The 9,515-nt window shown below is 43.8% G+C and overlaps 1 pseudogene; it reads left to right on the forward strand.

The window, feature by feature from the left end:
• The first annotated feature begins 699 nt into the window (after positions 1-699).
• LOC116898391 lies at positions 700-2,322 on the forward strand (annotated as a pseudogene).
• The last annotated feature ends 7,193 nt before the right edge of the window (positions 2,323-9,515 follow it).

Below are 9,515 nucleotides of genomic sequence, written 5' to 3' on the forward strand. Positions count from 1 at the left end.
TGGAAAGCAATTACATGGCATTGACACTTTCAAAAGATGAGATCACTGCTGCATCTCTCTGAAAATATTTAAAGTAGAGTGGATACTGGTTCTGAGTCAGACGCTGCTGGGGGAGGTTATTCTTACAATGTGAAACATTCACAAAGCTAAAAGACATTCAGGCCATTACATCAATATGCAAACTTTATTCATGTTTCAGAATCCATTCCGAGAGGAATTCTAAATAGAGATTGAATGGTTTTAGATTAATTTATGGTGTTCTTTCCTCAGCCAGAAGATAAAGTAACTGTTCTCCATAAGTTGATCTACTCTGTCAATTCAGGACATTTTTCTACAAATGCAGTCAATGAGAAATATTAGAAGTGATTGATAAAGATATTTTATGATGAAAACAGACCACGGAGGGTAGGGATATGATTTCTTTGGGTACTTTTGAGAGAGCCAGTGATCTACCTTCTAATTTTGTCCTTTAGAATCTTCAAATTTTTGCTGACCGCAGAAAATTAGCTATGAGAAACAGTTACTGAAGGACCTCCAAGTGGTGAAAACCACACCAAAGATGTAAACTAACAATTTAGGTGGGGACTATAGGTTTGTAACTTTTTAAAATTTAGCCAAGTTTTGTTGTTGTTTGTTTTTTTTGTTGTTGTTTTCAGAATCCTAGTGTGTGTAAAACTGAGTAGTCACAATGTATCAAAAATGGGGTGGACAGGGCGCAGTGGGGGCTGCGCTTTGTGTGCAGCAGTGAGCTGTGGTCTGCCGGGTGCAGGATGCCGAGGGCGGCGGCATGGAGGTGCTGAGCAGGGTAGGCAAACCCGGCTTCACTGATCAGTAGTACATCATCAGCAGAGGCTCCACAAGGGCAAGCTAGAGTACCTGGTCTAGTGGCACAGCCGGTCCTCCAAACACAACTCTGGGAGCCAGAGGAGGACATCTTGGACCCGAGGCTGCTCCTGGCCTTCCAGAAGAAGGAACAGGAGAAAGTGATAGAGTAGGAAGAGAGGAGAGAGACCCATGGGCAGGCCAAGGAAGCACACAGTCCTGTCCTCCTGCAACTGGAGCTCCAAGCTCAAGGAACCAGATACACCCTCCAAACCCAAATCCAGCAGTTCATCCTCTTCCTCCACATCGTCCTCCTCTTCCTCAGATGAAGAAGATGACAGTGACCTGGACTCCAAGAGGGCCCCGGGGCCATGAAACCCACCCAATGCTTCAGAAAAAAAAGCCCAGATCCTGGTAGCCAAGTCAGAGCTGAAGGATCCCATTCGAAAAAAGCAGGGGCGCAAGGCTCTACCCCGGGAACAGAAGACAGCTCGGAGACCTGTAAGCCTGGCCAAGGTGCTAAAGACTACGAGGAAGGATCTGGGGACCTCAGCCACCAAGTTACCGCCTTTGCTCAGTGCTCCTGTAGTACGCCTGGCTGCTCTGAAAGCCCACACCAAAGAGGCCTGTGGTGGTGCCAGCACTATGGACAGTCTGATGAAAGGCACGGCCGGGAGCCACAACTGAGGTGGCATCAGCTGGCAGAGCTGCATCATACTCTACATGAACCACATGAGCCAGTTAGGCTCAGGCTGCCAGCCGACTGGCACTCAAGGCCTAGGCTACCAACAAGTGCAGCCTCGGGACAGACTTGAAAGTGTGTTCGCAGAAAGGGGAGCTAGGAGTAAGCCCCGCAGGAAGCAAGGTACCAAAGGCCCGTGGCAGTGGAGCTGCAGAGCAGCAGAGAGGGAAAAATTCAGGGAGTCCAGGTTCCCAGCTGGCACCCACTCAGGGGTTGAGCCTTCAGGTCCTTGACTTACAGAGCGTCAAGAACTGTGTGTCTGGTATGGGCCTGCTCACTCACTATGCCACAGCCACCCAGGCTATTTCTGCTACCAACCAGGCACAGGGAAAGGTCCTGGAACCGGCCCCATAGGAGTTAACATGACCAACACCCCCATAGACACCAACAAAGGGGAAAAACTGACTTGCAAGACAACAACTCTGCTCGCCCTTTCGGTCAAGAGGGACACCTGTAAAAACATTGCTGTCTCTGGTCTGCAGGAGGGCCACATAGTCCTGGGAGAAGGCCAAAAGCCACCTGCACTGTGGAATATGATCACAAGAGAGAATAGTTCTGACTCAGACCCCGACTCATCATCCTTGCTTCCTAGTGCTGGGCAGAACCTGTCAGTAGCTATCCAGACCAACAAGGACTGGAAACCCACCCGCAGTCTCACTGAGAACATCTTTGTCACGGATGTCACAGACAACCTCATCACTGTCACCGTGAAGGAGTCTCCCATCAGTGTGGGCTTCTTCAAGGTGAAGCATTACTGAGATCATTGCCCAAGTCAGACTTGCCTTCCAGTCTCTGGTTTTGTTTTGATGCCTGACAAGGGGGCTGGGGGGCGGGGAGGGCAGCTCTACTCTGTCCTGAGACTTAGGGCTGGAAATGGCTTCCTGGTGATTCTACTTCTCTGGACCTCCACTGCAGTCTGTCCTGTCACCTCAGGAAAGTCTGGCGTCCACTGACTTGAAAGCTGCCTGCTTGGACAAAGCATCCTTTCTTGGAGTCCCTCCTTGACCTAGTGAGATCTTCCCCCTCCCTGACCAAATCCCCAGCCCGGTGAGGAGAGGGGTGGGGCTGGCAGGAGCTTCCCCAAAGTCCACCAGTGGCAGGGCCTTTCTGGTGAGGGAGGCGCTCTATGATTTGCAAGTAAGGCTCTCGCTTCATTTTTTTTTTTTTTTTAAAGGCTAACTAGTTGTGGAGTTGGGCTCAAGGACCTTGTGGAACTCTTCAGTCTCTACCCCTGGTGTGGTGTCCTCTCTAGCTGCAGTTGAGGTCCCAAAGCTCAGCTAGGGATTGGAGTTCCTGCACTAAAATATACCTGGGTGCTACTGAACTTGGAAACAGAGGGGGTCATGTTATTTTTCCCTCCTTCCTGCAAGCAGGCCTGAGCCTGAAGTAAACCTGTTCCCCCCTGGATCCAGACCCATCTCCCTGATTTGGCCCACTAAATTGCACTCTAGTTCTGAGGTCTGACACTCCTGGGCTTGGGTGAGGAGTAGGGCTAGAAATCCAGAGCAGGCTGAAATAGGAGCTGGGAGTCCTTAGCAAACAATTTTCCCCACTACTAGGAGTTTTATTAGTAGGGCCCCATAAGTCACCATGGTAGCTCCAGTGTGGGAATACAGGTGTTTCATGGGACCTTTCTAGACTGGACATCTCTAGACTACTGTGTAAGCATATCCTGTAGTCAATCCTGGTGGAGAGCCCAGTCCGGTGAGTGAACCATTCTTGGGTCCCATTTTCCCTGACAATCCTCTCACATGTTTGGGAACTTGTGTTTCCTTCCTCTGTCTCTGAGAAGCAATATCCCTATGCCATCTGTGTGGTGGGGTAGTTTGGCAGCCCACCTGGCATAGGGCCCTAATTCCTTCCTTGTCTTCTGAGATCCTCTCTAGATGACTTCTCCCCTGTCCCCCATCCCAGGTAGCTGTCTTGAATCTACCTTGTCAGATTGCTGGCCAATGTCAGGATTTTTCTGTCCTGAAATCTCACTATGGGGCATGACAATCTGGTCAATGGGTCTGTGATGCCAAAAAGTGGGGGTGGTATGAAACCCATGTTTCTACTTCTGCCATTGACTGATCAGCCAGTGGGTGTGGGCTCTCACTCCAGCTGCCTTGAAGGGAAGCATTTCCCCTTTTAAAACCTGCCAAGCAGTGACCTGAGGTGTCTGGGACCTGCCACGCTTTCAGGGTGCACCCCACCCCTGCCCCCAATAGCTTACTCTGCACACCAAGTAAGATGGTCTTTGTGTAACCAAGCCGACCTCAGCATTGTGCCTTTTGGGGCAGACCCATATCCATGGCTCCCAATAGATGCCTTGATGTGCCAGGGGCCCATGTTACTGGCAGCAGGAGCTACCACTGGGAATTCAAGGGCAGGAAGTGAGTAGCAAGGGGCAAAGAGTTCCCTGCTGGGCCATTAGCTTCCTTCCCTGTCCTCAGCCAGGGTCCTTTGCTGCCTCATCCAAGGTTTGCAGCCTCCATGCCAGACACTGCCTTATGGGCACCTTCATGTCTATTGGGGGTCCCATGAGATATTGGAGAAGTGATGGTGTTTATGCCTTTTTATTTTTACCGGCTACATAAGTCCCAAACTTGAAATCTATAAATCCTTTCCTCTCAGCCACTTTGCCTTCTCGTGTGTTTTTCCTGGTGCTGTGACCCCATCGGTCAAAGCATATATGTGTAGGGCAACAGCAGGAAAGCCCCCCTGGAGTGTCACCATTCGCTCTGAGTCAAGTTCTTGTGTTTACCAATAGTAAAGTACTTGGTTTAAAAGTATGGAAGAACAGAAGTGGGAAAAGGGGACTGGAAACAAGAGAATAGGTGAGTTTTAGAAGTGTGACTATAAAACAAGAGACAAATAGTCTACATTTTCAATCAGAGAGACTCCATTTTATTAGGAAGCCCATTTCCTTACCACATGTCCTACTGAAACACAGAAATCAATTCCAGCTCTGTGAATCTACTTGCGGGTCACTATTAACATCCTACTGGTGGACCTTCCTTTCTGTTTTCCAGCCTGGTATCTTAATCATTTTTGACCACTTTCTTCCTGGAGACTTTCTTCCTATTTATAACGGCCTGACGTCTCATCCATCTCCCATGTGCTCCATACATTTTACGCACTAGATTATTTTTCAACTCCATCATTTGCTTAGTCGGTAGTCACTTTAAGTTTCTCCTCCCTGTTGTATCTTACCTACATTTCATCTGTGGGGTAGTTGATGCATTTGACCACGTACAGTAATATACACTGTGAATTCCCGAGGTCATGTACCCGATGGCTAAGTACTAACATTGTTTGTGTGCACGTACATGCTCTATTACAGCTATGACTGGTATACTATGCAAATAACCTCCTTAGCATTTGTTACATCTGGGTTAATGTTTGGTTCAAGGAGAGATATTTTTCAAACAGCTGGTTAAATGAACATACACTTATTTTGATTATGAGATTGAGTGATAAAGATTAGATATGTACTAATTACAAGTTTATTCTCTTGTGACAGAAAAGAATGTAAGAGAGTACACTCCTAGGCATATTTTAAAGTTTTAACCTTTTTATTCTGACTATTCTTAAGTACATGAAGTATAGAAAGGCACATCCATTTATAACACATGTTATGTGGTTCCTGTAATACTTACACTGAATACATATTTACAGAATAGTTATTAACAGTAGGACCAAGTGTTTCTGGTTAAATGCACCAACTATTTTCTTCCAGGAAATTTTAGGCACTCAATAAACTTTACTGAACAAATTATAAGGAACTTCTAACAAATATATTACTCATAAGTTGTAGATAGGTAACTAAAGATGGTCAACAGAAATTCCTAATTTTAAACATACCTTTGCCAGGAAGAAATATGCAGAGGAAAAACAAGTGTAGTTACTGAAACCACAGAGTCCTGGCTCTGAGAAGAGAACTTTTCTATGAGATGGCACTGAGAGTGTTGGCACATATGCAAATAAATGCATGCACCTCTTCCCAACACACAGTCTGTCATACAATAACAATTATAATTTTTCAATCTTCTATGCTAAATAGTAGAATATTTATGAAGAATAACTGTGTATAGCACAGATAGGTAGTTAAAATATAATATAAGGTGTCACTTTATGTCCAAGTTCCCTGCCGAAGCAACCAGCAGAGGAAGCCCTGAGGATATTGACAGAGACCACACCTGCAAGTCAAAAAATCCGTAAAAATGCTGATGAGTATAATGAATATAAAAGGGGATTGATTGGATCAGTGTATATGCTACATGCCAAGAAGTTCTACAATGGCTATCTGCATGCAGGAAAGGCTGTGACTCCAGTTGCTGCTTGGTCCCCAAGCCAGGGAAACCTCATCTGCCCCAGTAGAGCACTGAAGGTGTGGAGGACTTTTGAAGAACTAACTCTTTTGCTTCACTTCGGATCCCAAAGAAGCTGAGTTCCAGTGCTAGCAGAGATTGGCGGCAGCAGCAATAACAGACCACTCTGTTATTGTACTCACTGGCAAGAGTGAAGTTGGGCAAGCCAGAAGCATACCTTCTCCCTAGTACCTCATCACAGAAGACACTGCTCTTTCTAAAGGAGGGTATGCGTCAGGCAATACACAGCCAGGGGCACATCTCTTAGCCGATTCTAGATGTCATCAGGTTGATAAACAAGACAAACCCGTATCTTAATAATAATCTACGAAATTGAACTCCTTTTCAAATACTAAGTGGGAGTAAGGTTACTTGAAGACTGTGTATTAAACACATACTAGGAAACCAGTCATAAGCAGAGGAGCACTGCCTTGTTTGTGGTGGGAATCAATGACGCCATGTTTCCCTGAAGGCCTCACAATCATTCTTCCATGTCAATGCTTTTAAGATGCGGTTGTTGTTACTATTTTCATGAGTTTACATTAAACTCACAGAGATCGTCACTACCTGAGATTGCATAGCCTAGAAGTGGTGATGTAAATTGGCTGGGCTCTTTTTGACTGAAGACTCCCAGCACTGATGCACAGAATAACCAGATTTTATATTAAATAAGAAATCAGTGGGGGTGTGAAACGTGATTTAAAAGCAACAAAAAATTTTTCATTTATCAGGTTTTCTCTGAAGTTGCTGAGTTGCTGGTTAAAAATTCAAACCTAGTAAAAATTCTAAGATATTGTTAGTAAAATATAAATTTGTAAAACAATTTTCAAACACAAATAGGCTGATTCTGTCAACCTGTAACACAATATTTCCATATGATTTAGCTACCTTACTCACACATATTTAGCCAAATGATCTCTAAAACATATGTCCACGCAGATATATAAGCAAATGTCTACAAAACTTCAGTTATCCTATCGGAGTTTATAAACAAGGAACATGATATCTAATAGATTAGAGAATAAACAACCTATTCTACCAGAATTATATTCAATGGGGTGGAATTTATCTACAAAAATATTAAGTTCTTAAACCATTGTAAGAGGTCAATAGTAAATTCGCATTGTTGTGTAAAAGATTTTTATTACACAAAATGCCAATCACACAACATCAAATATGTATCAGTGAAATGAAGACAAGAAAGCATTATGCAGATGGAAACAGACTAGTGTTTTCCAGTTCAAGAGCAAGGAGCACAAAGGAATAATTGGATTAGTAGGGGGAATATTTACAGGGGCAAAACTGATTTATTAATATTTTAATGTCAAATACACATCATCATGTCCACCGAAATAATGAATCTTAAACTACACAAGTTGAAACAAAAGTAATTGCTTAGAATTCTCAGTAGAGAATTTAGAATTTAATAAAGATGGTAAAACTGCAGTTCCGAATAATGTTGGTGGTGTAAAGTGGCTATAGAAGGATCTCTTAGAGAAGGTCTCTAAGGGTCAGGGAAGTAGTTATCCTCAAATTCACAGATATATAAAGCTCTCACCTCTCATTAAAGGAACTTATCTTTGCAACAGAGCCCATTAGAGAAAACTACAACTGGTTTAAAATGTAACCACAGAACTGCAGAGAAAAACTGATTGTGGGTTACCCAGCTCCAAAAAGTATCACTACAAAACTCCTGCCTCAGAGGCTTTGGGAACATTCCGGAAAGGGGGGTAGAAGGATTGCTAGAGCTAAAGAACCAGGAGATTGTCTGTAAGATTGTGTCTCCTAGAAAGGACAGGTAAACTTCAACAGTATGGCTACCAAACTAGTTAAAACACAAACAGACCTGCTATTGTGGAATGGAACTACCTTACATGGACCAATCCATAGTCCAAATGGTCAGTCTTGAAACCATAAACATCTAAAAAACACTGACTGGACTCAAGACGCTTGTATTTGCACATAAATTAAAAGAATTGAGAGGGAGCAAGGAAAGGAAGAGTTAGAAGGTAAAAGTTAGAAGGAAAGAAGATAGGAAAATCGTGTTATCATATTTTAGCTTAAAATAATAAAAATAAATAAATAAGGATCTAATTGCATTACAACTTTTTATATTCATATATTATATATACATAAATATAAATTCCATATATATTTTTTTCTTATATAAAAGAATACACATGATGACACACCAAGTGGAATAAACCACTCAGCAAAGAAGAAATACTTCCAAATTTTATATAAAATGAGGTCAGTGGGCTTTCTATAGGGTCGCCCTCCTCACCTTCTTCCAGCCTTTCCCTAATTCAACCGCAGGGTCCCAGACTTTAGTCCATTGGTATCTGCTTCTGTTTTAGTCAGGTGCTGGTGGGCCTCTCAGAGGGCAGCCATGCTAGGCTCTTCTCTGTAAGCACACCACAGCATCAGTAATAGCATCAGTCCTTGAAACCTCCCCTTGAGATAGATCCCAACTTGGGCCTGTCACTGGAGCTCCTTTTCCTCAGGCTCTGGGATAGCAACCCCATCTCTTCCCTTGATGCCCTGTCTTTCTACTGAAAACGGACTCCATGAGTTCCCTCTGCCCATGGTTGGGAATTTTATCTAAGTTCCCTCCCTTTGATTCCTGAGACTCTCTCACCTCCCAGGTCTCTGATACGTTTTAAACCCCTCCCTCTCCCCGAGATTGCATATTTCCATTCATTCTACTGGCCCTCAGGGCTTCTCTCTTGTCTCTTCACCCATACCTGATCATGCTCTCTTTCCCCTCCCTCTCTCCTACCCCACTCGGGCCCCTCCCTCCTCTACCCTGTGACTGCTTTCTTCTCCCTCCTAAGTGGGATTGACATTCCCATTTGGGCCCGTCTGCTTGTTAAGCTTGAGTTCAGTGTATTGTATCCTAGATGCTTTGTACATTTTTGGCTAATATCCACTTATTAGTCAGTACATACCATGCATGTCCTTTTGGATCTGAGTTACCTACCTCAGGATGACATTTTCTAGTTCCATCCATTTGCCTACAAAATTCATGATGGTCTCATTCTTAATAGCTGAATTGTATTCCATTGTGTAAATGAGCCACATTTTCTGTATCCATTCTTCTGTTATGGGACGTCTGGGTTGTTTCCAGCTTCTGGCTAACACAGATAAGGCCACTATGAACATAATAGAGCACATGACCCTGTGGTACAGTGGGGAATTTTTGGGTACATGCCCAAGAGTGGTTGTTATTGCTGGGTCTTCAGATAGATCTATTTCCAATCTTCAGAGGAATCTCGAGATTGATTTCCAGAGTGGTTGTATCAGTATGCAATCTGACCAGCAATAGAGGAGTGTTTTTTTTCTGCTGATCCTTGCCAACATGTGTTATCACCTGAGTTTTTGATCTTAGCCATTCTGATTGCTGTAAGGTGGAATCTCAGGATCATTGTGATTTTCATTTGCCTGATCACTAAGGACTTTGAACATCTCTGTAAGTGCTTCTCAACCATTCAAGGTTCCTCTGTTGTGAATTCTCTGTTTAGCTTTATACCCCATTTTTTTTATTGATTGGGTTATTTGGTTTTTTGGAGGCTTCTTTACACTGAGCCACCAACCAGGCA

This window comes from Rattus rattus, chromosome 4 (assembly GCF_011064425.1).
Source record: "Rattus rattus isolate New Zealand chromosome 4, Rrattus_CSIRO_v1, whole genome shotgun sequence".
Taxonomy (NCBI): Eukaryota; Metazoa; Chordata; class Mammalia; order Rodentia; family Muridae; genus Rattus; species Rattus rattus.